The sequence below is a fragment of the Centruroides vittatus genome, unplaced genomic scaffold, assembly GCF_030686945.1.
Source record: "Centruroides vittatus isolate TY-2023 unplaced genomic scaffold, ASM3068694v2 contig_1832, whole genome shotgun sequence".
NCBI lineage: Eukaryota > Metazoa > Arthropoda > Arachnida > Scorpiones > Buthidae > Centruroides > Centruroides vittatus.
In genome coordinates this window covers 466663-481315 of record NW_027121128.1, presented here as the reverse complement: position 1 = coordinate 481315, position 14653 = coordinate 466663, and the positions used below count along the sequence as shown (strand labels likewise).

Below are 14653 nucleotides of genomic sequence, written 5' to 3'. Positions count from 1 at the left end.
ATTACTTATTTATATACGTGTTTAAAATAATTTAAGCTTAAACACTGATAACAAAAGAATTACGCTGCAGTAATATAACATTGCAGATGGAATGCTCACACAATTACTGAAATGCACATCTGGCTGTCTTCTTACAAAATAATTACAGATAAACATTAATAAGACTACAAATTTACATTTTAACTTTTATAACAATTTTAAAACAAACATCTTGTAAAACAACTAAATATAATAACTATACAATTTATATTGCACAATCTGTAAAATTTTACACGGAGTAATTTGACAGTATGATTCAAATTGTGAAAATAAAAAATAAACTTAAGTCATTTCGAATCTTGTAAAACATTTTCATGTTTTTTTAAACTCATTATAAGTAATCATCAATTAAATAAATTTAAAATACATTATATGACAAAATACTATCTTTCGAAATTAAATTTATTTACTTGAGGAATTGATTACACACAAGTACTTTCGACATTTCAAAATGTTATCCTCAAGCAAAGAAAGACTATCCAAAATTCAAATGTTGATTTTTAAAAACACTTTATGTTAAGCAAAGTTAAGAATGTTTTTAAATCTAAATGCATAGTAGGTGTTAAAAATGATATGACAATTAGAATATAATTCTTTGAAATATTATTATAAAATAAATTGTACGATACTCTTAAATCAAGGAAAACTGACTATAACATATAATTAAAAAATTCAAAATTAGACATATATCTAAAACAAATTTTTTAATGCAATTCATAGTCATATTTGACTTATATCATTGTCAAATTATATATAACAACATATGCAATAAGGAAAGATATAAGAAATGTTTTGCTAAAATGAAAAACCTTGTGTTTCACATGAAAAAAGAATTTGTACATATTAATATAACATTTTGAACAAGTTTATAAATAAAGAAACCATAGCGTAAGAATACAAGTGATACTACTCCTATTGTTTGACTGTCGAAAACTTCTCAGGAATGTCGTCGTACTTCAGACATTTGCCACCAGGTGCCATCTTATCAGGAAGTCCATTTTGTATCATCATTTACCATTTACTATCATCTCGTTCAATAGTGTTTTAAGAAATTCTTTACAAAATCATGTCTTTTAAATGATGTATGCATAATTGCAAAGGCAATTATTATCCAAAGAAACAAATAGTAAATGTATTTAAGGCACCAAAAAATTTGGGAATTGTTAAAAAGAAAAATGGAAACAACGAGTAATACCACGTGCAGATTGAGAACTGACTGAATGCTATGATGTTTATGAAAAGAATTTTGCTCTGCATCAAATTCTTTTTTTGAAGAGTATATAAAGACAGAAACAAAATCAACATTCCTTATAAAACACCTTGACAAACTAAGAATGCAGTGTCCAGTTTGTTTCTGAATTGCTCATCATACCTTTCTAAATCCATGAAAGGCACTTCAAAACAGTCCTTTAATTACCTTTATTATATTTTATAAACTATTTAACCAACCCATAACCTAAAACATACTTCTAATAGCTGCATTTTTTTTTCTACAGCCGTGTAAAAATTATAACCAAATATTTCTTATTATAGTGGTTTTTTGGGACAATTAGAAGAGCTGGATGTCAAATAAATATCCTGCTTTTCTAACATTTTTGCAACTTAGTTAATATAATATATATAATCATTGCAATGTATTGAGGTGTATACATATACTGTACTGTATACACATCGTCATCATTATATTCCCTATTAAAACCACCAACATCTGGTATTTGCCAAAAATTCCGTTTGATGAGAAACCTAGAGTTCATTATAAAGAAGTAAAGAAAAAAAAATTTGAAAAGAAATCCAAAGAGGATCTTATCCACTTGAAAACATTAAAAAAGAAATTGGATGTACATATTGAGAGAGATATTTAGGAGTGTGATGAGATAATTGATCATGATTATGCATCTGCAAATATATTAGAATGCATAACATATTATGTTGCTGGCTTTGTTGCAAAAAAGTTAAAAATTTTACAAGTTTGTATTAAGGCATTGATCAAAGATGAAATTTATCAACCTGCAACACAGTTGACTAACTTCAAAGCAAAAAGGAGACTCGAATACCCAAATACTTTTTTTTCACTACTTAATCAAATTAAACAACAATTATCAGTCAGCATGCTTAGTGATGACATTCTGGACAACATTGCAGAAGCACTGTCACATAAAAGAAATCACATTCCCATGTAAAGCATATTAAAAAGAAATGTAAAATATTATGTAATTTAAGGTAATTATTATGTAAATATTATGTAAGTTTAAGGTAATTTGCCAGACACATGACATGAAGTAGCTAGGCTTTTCAAAAGAGAAACAAAAATGTTCCAAATTTCTTTCTGAATAAATCTGTTTATTGATTTTATATATACACTGTATACTATTGAGTTTATATTGTTTAAATGATCCACTGTTAAGAATTAAGCCTGTACTAAAATTTGTCAGAAAAAAATTATATGCCAAACCCAAAACTTCTGTCAAGTGCATACGGAATAAAACCATTTGTAAAAGACACCTCTAAATAACAGTCACCTTTAATTAACAAGCATTTTAACAATTTTGATGCAAATAAGACATTTGTTCTTATTAACTAGTACATGATGATTTACAATGTTGAGAATCATTCACAACTTGAAATAAGGACAGACTTGTCACTCCTGGTCGATGTCCGTCATTAAGAGGTTATACCAAAACTTTTACAGACGAAATTAAAAAGCTTTCGATGGCTTGAGCTTAAATTACATTTAATACTAAAGTAATATATATTTTAAACTTTTGTAAAGTATAAAAATATCAGCTTAATTAAGATTTTAAAAAAATTAAAAGTAATAGAATACACGTATAAATTATTTTATGTAAATTTCATTAATTTTATTGAAGTTAACACAAATTAGAGTTCAATTAGCAATCGTTGCTAGTGGTAATCAATGGTAAAAATCGGATTTCTACATTGTCACATCTGGTGAATACTTGAGTAAGCTGAACCAGTTCGCCAACGTTCTTGAATCACCTATATTCTTACACCATGGTTGAAACAAAATAGGACTCATTTATTTATGATATTGAATAGAAAAGCATTTGCTTTAACAGAGTATAAGACAGAGTGTAAAAAAAACAAATTTTAAATTTATATCCATCATCAGGAATGTTCAAAGAATTATAGAATGCTATTACCATTGTAATGTGTCTTATTACAATAAATATTTTCCTTAATTTAAAAAATGGCAGACAGTATCTTTACTATGTGTGTATAAAATATAAAATACAGAAGATACAAAAACATCTTCACTTCTGCCTTTTCCAACATCAGGAACTAAAATAGTTTTCCTTTTTTAAAATTTTTAAATCTTGTAAAAATTGTACACTTAATTTTTAAATTAAATATACAATTTTTACAAGATTTTATGGCTTATCATTGGTGAACATTTTAAAATATTTTACATATTGTGGCAGAGTTGTTGCCTACAATAAAAGGTCATCTCTGCTAAGGAAGACAGTTAGTTCCTAGTGTTGGAAAAGGCAGATATGAAGACATTTTTGTAGACCTATCTTCTGTATTTTATATTTTATATATATTAAATATTTTCCTGTTTTTTAAACTTGTGAGTCTTTATATGCATTCAAGAATTACATTATTTTTCTATAGCAGACAGAATAATATACAAATGACATTAGTAATAATGAACAACGCAAATAACTTATACTGTACTTACTCATAAACTCCTACTAAAACACCGGATTGTAAATAATTCTTCACCCAAACAAAACCTAATAACCGGTACCAGTCCACTTAAATTATATGGCAAACGTTTTCGGACACTTCACTGTGCCCTTCCTCAAGCCTTCTAATCTTCTTACAACGAATTTTCGAACAATCGAACTCCTATTTCCGCACGTGCCAACCGAATAAAATTTAAAAATTAAAAAATTGAACAACTCAAATTCAAACCATTCAACTATCTTCTGTAAACGAAGCTTCCTCCGAACATTCTACTGTTTTTCTATTTACAAATTCCTACACCGCTCCGCCTTTCTTCTAAAGAGCGATGATGTAAGCAGCTCTACGCCAAGCCCTCTCCTTGGACCTGCACCTGATTCGTCATCTTAACCAACTTTATTGGCCAAATGCGGGCATAGACCCGCACCACCACATCTCAGCCCTTGAGCGGTACATTTACAAGACCAGCCGCTTCACATAGCCACCAGGCGGCGCATCGGAAGAAAAGCCGATAACGGCCACACCTTCCAGTATAAACCTGAAAACAAGAACAAGCAACTCTATGTCATTGCTAAACGTCGCACTTTTTAACAAATTTCAAAAACGCTCCTCCATCCTTCAATAAAAGATCATCATCCCGTTTCCTTTCTTTTACTCCATCTCGTCTTTTTGCAGCAGGGCCTGCCAAGCCATCGATAATTTCACCACCTGGCTTGGCAGGCCCTGCTGCAAAAAGACGAGACGGAGTAAAAGAAAGGAAACGGGATGACGATCTTTTATTGAAGGATGGAGGAGCGTTTTTGAAATTTGTTAAAAAGTGTGACGTTTAGCAATGACGTAGAGCTGCTTACATCATCGCTCTTTAGAAGAAAGGCAGAGCGGTGTAGGAATTTGTAAATAGAAAAACAGTAGAATGTTCGGAGGAAGCTTCGTTTACAGAAGATAGTTGAATGGTTTGAATTTGAGTTGTTCGATTTTTTAATTTTTAAATTTTATTCGGTTGGCACAGGCGGAAATAGGAGTTCGATTGTTCGAAAATTCGTTGTAAGAAGATTAGAAGGCTTGAGGAAGGGCACAGTGAAGTGTCCAAAAACATTTGCCATATAATTTAAGTGGACTGGTACCGGTTATTAGGTTTTGTTTGGGTGAAGAATTACTGTACTTACTGTTAATTCTAAAATAGTCATGATAGTTTTAAAATTTATTTTCATCTGATAAAGCAGTGATTCCCAAATGTTTTTGAGCCACCACCCCCTTGATTCCATAAAGTTATACCCAATGCCCCTAACCAATTTTCCCTTGTGTGAGAAAGGCTCAGAAATATTCTTAGAAAAACTTTTCTATAAAACTCACACTTTTATGTCCTTACTGTAAATTGTTCACCACACCTGAAAATTATTAAATGCAATGTTTCTTCTTACCTGTTTTAAAAGGGTTGTCAGTGACTCCAACCTTTACCTAGGGTCACCGGTCAGTACCCTACCTGCCACCCACTTGCTTCTTTCACTACTCTAGATTTACTCACCACCAACTTTGGGAACCACTGTGACATAGGTTCACAATGAATCATGTTCAAAAATTGGGTTAACGTTACCTTAGGTGCCAAGATGGCAGCTCGTCACCGATTCCAGCAAGGAAACAGTGGGACGCATGTTCTAACCTAACCTAACCTATTCTAATAATTTGGCTGCTAATAATTATGGTAATTTATTAGAATAGGTTAGGTTAGCTTAGGTTAGAACGCGCGTCCCACTGTTTCCTTGCTGGAATCAAAGACAAGCTGCCATCTTGGCACCTAGGGTAACATTAACCAAAAATGGTTCTGAATTTCTTTGCACTATAAACTTGACATTCTGAATACATAGATTTGTAATAAACTCTTATAACTATGGCAAATATATTCTTATTCTTTTATTGGGTCAAATACATGCTCATAAAAAAGAGTCCCAGTTTGTCTGTGTTATACTGATATTTCCATCAAAACAAAGATATCCTGATAAAACCAAAACTCCAGTAAAATACAAGAGAATCTAATGAATAAACAAACATTTTTAATAGCTTTAGGCTATTGTCATTTCTAGATTATTATCCAGTTTTTTGCATTGGATTTAATGAATATATAGTTTATACTGTTTCCTATTGCTAGTGCATGAAATGTCTACAGATTTTGAGAAATATTGCAAATTCCTCATTATTCTTTTTGGTTAATCATATTTTTATTTATTCTTAATTAAGGGAAGTCATTCTTTCATCTTTTCCTCATCTTTTTTTTTTTTTTTTTTTTTTTTTTTTTTATCAGTAAATAGGCATATTTTGTCTAAATGTTAACTAAAATCATATTCTGCTTTTTTTTTAAATCAAATTTTATTTAATTCTCAAAAATTACAATTTTGAATTGTAAAAACATGATTAAAATTTTAATATAAAAAAAAAAAAACAGTATTTTTATAAATCAAAATATTTTAAATATTTCAACATATTTTCAGGAATAGCTTAATTAAACTTGTATATGTGAAATGCAAAATCTTCAACTCTCTTAGTGACATCAAAATCTAATAAACATATCTCAGAAAATGACTAACCAAATTTCATTTGTTATACTATATTCTCCTTCTACTTTACAGTTTTTTAATAAGGATTTAAATCTCAGGATTGTTTCAAAAAGTTTATAATAATTACTTTTTAAGAATGATAACTGTAAGAAATCTGTTGATTTATCATTTAATTAAAAATTATTAGGAATTTCCCATTTTCAAAAAGAATTTGGGTTTTTTTAAAGATTTCTCTGTAAATAACACAATTACTAGTTCTACTAGTTTTTATATATTAAATACAACCAGATCCGTTAGAGGCAAAACTTAACAAATGCAAATATGATGTCTACAAAAACAAAGATAATACTGTACTAGCAGAAGTAGCTTTGTCTTAAAATGTAATAGTTAAATGGAATCCAATCTCTAATATTCCTATTGTCTTCGTTCTGGTCTCCTGTTAAGGCCATTTTCATATGATTTGGATGTTTGTCCAGATTGATGAGGCCTGTATGATTTATAGATGACATCTAGATTTCATCTAGGTACAATTTTGGGTATCTACCCACACTGAGAATTATTCCCCTTCCAGTTGAATTCTGGCAGGAATTCTCTTACCCTTCTGGAGAAGTCTGGAGTTTACATAGTACCATTACAGCAATGCAAATGGGAACAAAGATCTTTTATATAGGTGCCACAACTAGAAAGTTATTAAACCATTTAAATGAACAATGTTAAAAATAATGCACCTTCCACGGGCTAAGGTGTAAAGTTATTTTCTAATACGTTTCTCACAATGGACATATACTTCCATTCTTAAGTGATCACAGAACCCTGTTCATCTATGAGTCATTATACATATCTTTGTTAAAACCCTGCAACTATCCCACTCTCAAAATCCCTGATGTAGGATAACACTTTAAAAAAACTTAAAATCTTAACTTTTATGTTCTTATTAATTTTGATTATTTATATTATTTATTATTTTTGTTTTAGCTTTATTTTAGTTTACTTAATCCTATACTGTATTTTACTTAATTTCTTTAACCACATTTTTTATGTATTGTGAACACTCATTCTATTTGTTTTAAATTTAAATCAAAAATTTATTGTACACATTCAAATTCTAACACTTACTATGCATTTAATTTAAAAAAACGTTCTTAAGTATGCTTAACATATCCACATAATTTTCTTAATATAGTTAATAGATAAGAGAAATGAAATATTGTACACTGCAAGTTATTAGCTGAATAATTTTAAATCAAAAGATGGGTTAATAATAAAATCATTTTTCCATACATAATTATGAAATATGTTTTTCTGAAAGAATGTTCTAACGTATATATGCTTATAAATATACACATCCAAAGCCAAATGATTATCAGATTATATTGGGCTGTATTACTATCACTATTATTAATTAAATGCTAGATAACTAATGCCTGCATCTAGTGCCAAATTACTTAGCATTTAATTAATAATAGTAGTAGTAATACAGCCCAATATAATCCAGCAATTGTTTGGCTTTAGTACATGTTTATAAAGCATACAATGCTATCAAATGGTCATTTGTTTTTTTTTAATTATACTGTTTAATAAATTAAAAGTAGAAAAAAAATGTAGTTTCAATAAACAATCATTTATGAAGGAAACATTTTCTAGCTCAACACAGATTTTTAGAAACAGATAAATGAATTACATGTCAGTATGCACTATGTTAATTTATTAATTAGCAATGGCTGATATAAAGTATAAAAAAAATTACAAAAATTTACAATGCCTTACACAGTATATAAAAATCTTGCTAAGTTTCAAAATTTTAGGTTCATCCAATCCTGAAATATAATGCAAAATACACACATACACACAGTTTTTCCAGAAATTTTTTAAATTTTTGGGCCCATAAAGTGTCACAATATGAAAAAATGCAGAGACTATTCTAGAGGGAGTCAAAATGTCACTGATCACCAGACTTTCCCTATGTTATATCCCATAACAACCAGGAAAGTAAAAATAATATATTATAAATAATACAAACTATTATTATATTATTTAATATATAATTTTTACTTTAATCACATTTCACAAGTCTGATAGTCACCCTATTTGCCAGATCTTGTTCCCTGTGACTTTCCTCTTCCCAAAATCAAATGCATTTGATAGGAAAAAATTTCAGGATGTTGAAGAAATATAAATACAAAGAAGCAGTTTGCTATTTCATTGATGATTTTAAAATATGTTTCAAGTAGTAGAAACAGCACTGGGCTAAGTGTGTGGTTTCAGAAGGGGCTACTTCAAAAGGCAATTAAGTTACAAATCTGTAATTATCGTAACTGTTTCTAAAATAAATCCAATCCAGATACTTTTGATCAAACTTTGTATAGCCCAAGTGATACATTAATCACTAATATAAATGAATGATGCAGCAACATAATTTAGCTGTTTTTACTTCTAGAATTATTGTTAATACCATAAAGTAAAATTTCATGATACCTAGGGAATATCCTGAGAGTAAAAACAAAATATAGTGATACCATGAGTGTCATTATTTTCTATGCAGTATTATCATCTATGAATCAAATGCTATATTTCTAAGCTTTTTTTTTATTCTGGATCTATAGGCTTTTGCAAACAATGTACTTGAGCTGGTCATCATCAAAACAGATTCCATTTCATCCTTCAAAAGTCCAAAGAAGTGATAGTAAATGTAAGAACTACAGGATAATAAAGAACAATCTACCTCTCTTGTGCACAAACTGGTGTGGATCATAAGTTGTGATGGAACAGATATTAAAGAGGAGTAAACATTACACAATTTTACTGGCTGACCATAATTGGCAGACAGGTTTGTTGCCTGACAATTCCTGCGGAGAAAACAAAAACTAGTCAATGTTTTTCTGTAAAAAAGCAGCATGTGGTGGAGAAACAATTTTATTTGTAACTGATATTTTATACAAAAATTAACAATAAATTTCATTAACATACTATTATAAAAACACTCATATAAACATCTACAAATCCAATTTCAGGTTAAAGCCACCTATCTCTAGGCCAAATTATGTGACATTTAATTAGTAATTAGTAGCATTAATATAGCCTGATGTAATTCAGCAATTGTTTAGCTTTAAAAATACTCTCGATAAAATTATCTCATATACTTAGAAATTATTTCCTTGTCTGCTTTTTGCCATCTTGATTACTTGCTCACTACTTATAAACTGATGGTAGTATCTTCCGAGATGCTTGCTGATAACTTGTCACCAACAACTAGTCATGTTTTCCAAACATTCAGAAAATGAATGCTGGCAAACTTCCTTGTTAGGCAACATATTTTTTAACATCAAAATTGGGCAGCAAAATCAATAGTTCACCTCTGCTTAAAATTTTCTCTGGTCAAACTTTATAAAATGTAGGATTTCAACTTTTTCAATGTTTCTACATATTAATCTGAGTTGATCATGGTGCCAGTTTCCAAGTCTACTAACAATACACAATTTTGTCCCAGGATACAGTTGCTATGACTTTACTGACAGAAGGCTGATTTTTGAATTGCTTGTGCAGTAAATTCTGAGAATGCAATTCACGATGTCTCTGTTTCAGATTCATAATAGTGGACCGATGTTTTATTAACTGTGATTAAGCATAACAGAAACAGATCACCTTCACTATTGCGGTGCTTGAGAAGATCTGTAAAAATGACTTTCAGACTTTGTACTTTTCTGTTAGCAGTTTTGTAAATGAACAAAACTTTCTATAGCCTAGTTCTTTTTACATTTGTTATCATAGTAGGTTTACTTTACCTAATGTACTACACAATTTGGAAGTTGTGATGCAGCAGTCCTGTTTGATTAGCATGTCAATCTGATTTGTATCTTCTGTCATGGCTATTACTGGTCAACTGCTCCAGAACATTTGAAGATTGTTACATTTCCCATCGTAACTGCACAGGTTCTAACTACAATGTGACCAATAGAGTTATGTGATACAGTTAAACATTCATAGTTATCATCATAATTGCTTTTGAGAGAAGTATGGAACTTTGACATAGCTTCTTCCTTGGTGAGAAATTCAACCACTAACATCTGACATTTTGAATTATCCATGTTCAATTTACAAGACCCACCACAGGGCTATTCAGTGTGATGAAACTAAATCTCTAACGATCATTCAGTGACATGCAACACAATCCAAGACATCCAATTTGAAAGAAAAAATTAAAAGGCATAAGTTCCATATTGTACTTCATAACATTTAAAAAAGAATTTACCCTTTTTTACTTTTGATTTCATTCATTACTGAAAATATTCATTATTTATTGTCTTAAAAACTTGAAATAATAGAAGTCATTCAATTGCCATTTTATCTCGAAGGAGATCGATTAAAAAAAAAAAAAAAAAAGAAAAACGACCAAAAATGTTCAAAAATTAAAAATATATCACTGCATTTTAAGGTTTCTATCATGGCATAGTTATTTAATGCAAGTGCAGTGACCAAAGAAGTAACAGAAAATTTTAAAAGACAACCCTAACCAAGAGTTTACTGTAATATCTTATCATGAAAACAGACTTCATGTGATTTGGATTACTTTTACATAAATACGGTACAGTTGATATAATTTCAAAATATGACTACAAATAAATACCTACCATACCAGATAAATGCTTGAACTGTACAATACTCAAATGTGTTACCTAAGTTACATAACTTATATTCAACACTAAGTTGAACTATTAGGTTGTTATAAATGAAATGGCCAATTTTTATTTCTGACTTTGAACATTTATTAATTTAATTTAAAACTTAAATATTCAATCAAAATTGTCTCCAACATTAACACACTTTTCCTGATACAATAAAAACGCATTAACACCAATTTGATAGAAATCATGAGAATGAGAAGGCAAAAAGTCATTAAAAGATACTTTTTATTATGTCCTCTTCCTTGAAGACTTTTCTTTACAAAAAACTGTCCAAATGTATAAAAAAAAAAAAAAAGGTGATAGTCTGTTGCAAAAAGTCTGGAGAATACGGTAGATGGGAAAGAAATTAATTTGAATACTTTCATTTTTGTGAAAAATAATTAAAGAACTGAAGACCTCCAAATGATGTTCCTTATCTCTCTCACAAAGTTTGTGTGGTACCCATTCGTCGAGCTTCTTGACTTTCCCTAACATGTTTAATGTCAAGAAATGGTTGAATAATGTCCAGTATGTTCAACCTGTCTGTGATTTCCTGGACAGTAGAATGATTTTGCAATTTGATGATGATCTTCAATTCTGATTTTTCAGATTCATATTCCCGAAATGAAATATTTTGAACCAATGCCTGGTGTTCTGCTCACTCACAGTACCTTTACCAAAAGTTTTATTTGTATTTCAGGTTGCTTCGGCTGCATGATGTCCATGCTTATATTCTTAAAGAAAATTATTCAATTTCCTTTTTTTCCATGTTGTCAGAAAAAGTACTCTTAAACACATGGAACTCACAATATAAATGAGATTACATTTTTAAATTCACATATTATATATGTGCACTCTTCCAATTGCAAACATACAGCATTGTTCATGGGAAAAAGTTGAACTACAAAGCCATTGGTTGTTGCAAATGAAACGGCATTTGCAACGACCAATTATTACAGAATTTCATTACAATAAAAAATTTGTTATAAAATTCCATTCCAAATGATATAAATATTATTTAGAATGATATTTTTATAGGCTACTTGCTAGCAAAACTATTTATATACAACAGTCAAATAATCCAAAATTGACAGTGAATGTGTAAGAATGAGAAGAGTTAATTTAATAAATATTAATTTAAAAATTAAGCTGAATTTTTTTGCTATGATTTTAAATTAATAATCCTTGTTAAATGCTAATTTTCATATAATAAAAGACCTTGAAATTAATTTAATTTATTAATTAAAAATTATTGAACAAACAAAAACAATATAATTGTATTAAATTCCATATTATTGACAAGAGTATTTAAAAAATAAAAAATATTAATATATGACAATGTCAAACAATTTAAACAAGCTATTATCAAACTACATAAATGAAATGGGACAAATTGGAATTCAAGGATCCTAATGAGAAAATATAGGAAAACCATTTTATTACAAATTTAAAAATATGAATGAATAAATATATATATCCCAAAATTCAATGAACCAACATGTATTCACAAGCAATATTGGTACTCATTTATTTTCCAATAGGCACAGAGTACAAAAATTTAAATTTCATATAATTTTCAACTGGTTAGTTAAAATTATTTTAAATGCTTACAAAAAACATGCGATTTAAAAATATTTGTTTAATTGTTACTTGTTCTCCTGATAGATCTTTTGGCAATAAGCATAAATTTTGCAGAAATATTTATTTGCAACTTGTTTAATGCATCAAAATATAAATAAACAATGAAGAAAGCCATCTTTCTGCAGTGACTTTTCTTGTTGACACTTATGTGAATTTGCATGCTCCACGTGTCTCACATTGACCCTTTGAATTCTTTTTCACTTATTACTTTGACTTTATCCAAAAAGGTCCAAAGCAAAATCTGAATCAACTACAAATTGAACAGAACAGAATTTGTTTGACACACTTATTTCCTTAACCAAATTCAATTCAAACTGCTTTTCCTTGGAGTAAAAACTACTTTAAAAAACTCCAAATTATATGTCTACCATCAAGGATTTTCTCCTTAACTTTGATGACGGGTCTACAGTGTAAAAACTCATTGTATAAAGTTAAATTCATAAACTGTTCATTAAAATAATTTCTAGCTTTTAAAAATAATAAGTCAATTTGTGAAAGATTAAACTGACTTAAAAAATTTTCTGAATAATCTATCCAGAAGTGTGTATTAAATAATTTAATCAATAGAACTTCTACAAATTATAAATGGAATTTCACTTAAAATATAAAGTAATATATTTATTAACTTGTACATCAATAAACTTTCACACACACCTCAATAGACCAAATATAAATTAAACTGCTGAATTTACTGGGTTATATAATATTTTTAGAATAAATTTACAAGCCAAAATTATTCTAAAAATATTTCCTAACCCAGTAAATTTGGCAGTTTGATATGTATATTTGGTCCCTGATTTAAAAGAAGTACAATATTATCTCTTAATATATAACTAAAATCTAATAATAGAAACATTCATTCTAAAGTCATACAAATAAATTTCTGTAAGAAATACTGACGGCCAAATGTTTGTTCATAACCAAAATGGACCATTTGAAAATATAGTTTAAAATTTTACTTTCAGATTTATTAATTGTAGGTAATATTTTCTCAAATTTTTAAATCAAAACAGTTGCAAATCATTCTCTAATGGATGCCAAGATGAGTGCAAGGTATCATATTTTCAAATCTCAGTTTGTTAGAACACAAATTTTAAAATTATGTTTGTTGTGCCCAGAAAATTCAAAAGTTACACAGTCAATTCGTTTACAAAATAACTAAATATAAAACTCAGTTAATCAAATGGAAAAGTTTATGACAAAAAGATAACTTTTTTAAAGGTTATTTTTGTTTTTCGATTAACACTCGATAAATAGTTTTCTCAGAAACAGAAAAATACTTTAATACAAACTTTTATGTTTCTTGTATTAAAGAACTGTCAAAAAGATAAATAAGTTTTAACTTTTCCATTTCTTTCGTCAGATAATCAATAGAAAGATTTATGTCTAGTCAGTAATTGGTACGATAAGAGAGAACTCAAAACATTATAGAAGTACATTTTAAACAGAATCAAATATTTTATTTTAATGTGTCATATTTATTATTACATGAATTTAAAATCCAATATTTTAAATTCTTTTGACAGATACTGAATTGATGAAAACAGTCTTTCTATCAGCATATCAATTATAAAAAAAAAAAATAACATATTTTGTTTTTTCAGACATTTTATTCACTGTTTTCTATTATTATTATTAATCCATTGAGATTATAAATGAAGTAATTCAAATTTTTGCATTGTTTCCTGCTTGTTCTCCAATTTTATATATACATATTTTTTGTCAATAATATAAGAATTTCAGAAGTAATATACGAATATCTTACATGCACACAAATTTTTTATTCTTGTATTTCAAGTGGTGGTGATATTTTGTTACTTGAAAAATACTTTGAAGTTTCAATCTAATTTTTAACATAATTTAAAACCTTAAAAAAAAATTAATTAATTAATAATAATAATAATAATAATAATAATAAAACTCTATAAACAGCATATGTGATTTATCACTTTATAAGCCATATGCCTGTCTAAAAAAAGACATAATTCATACAGAAAAAGATATGTTTAGCACTGTACAAACCCATACTGTTCAATAACATGTTGAACACACTAA

The 14653-nt window shown here is 28.6% G+C and overlaps 1 protein-coding gene across 3 annotated transcripts in view; it reads right to left on the bottom strand.

Annotated features, from left to right (window-relative positions):
* Positions 1–14653, bottom strand: part of Dlg5 (Discs large 5) — a 98314-nt gene that overhangs the window by 65403 nt on the left and 18258 nt on the right. The gene's annotated exons all lie outside the window — the stretch shown is intronic.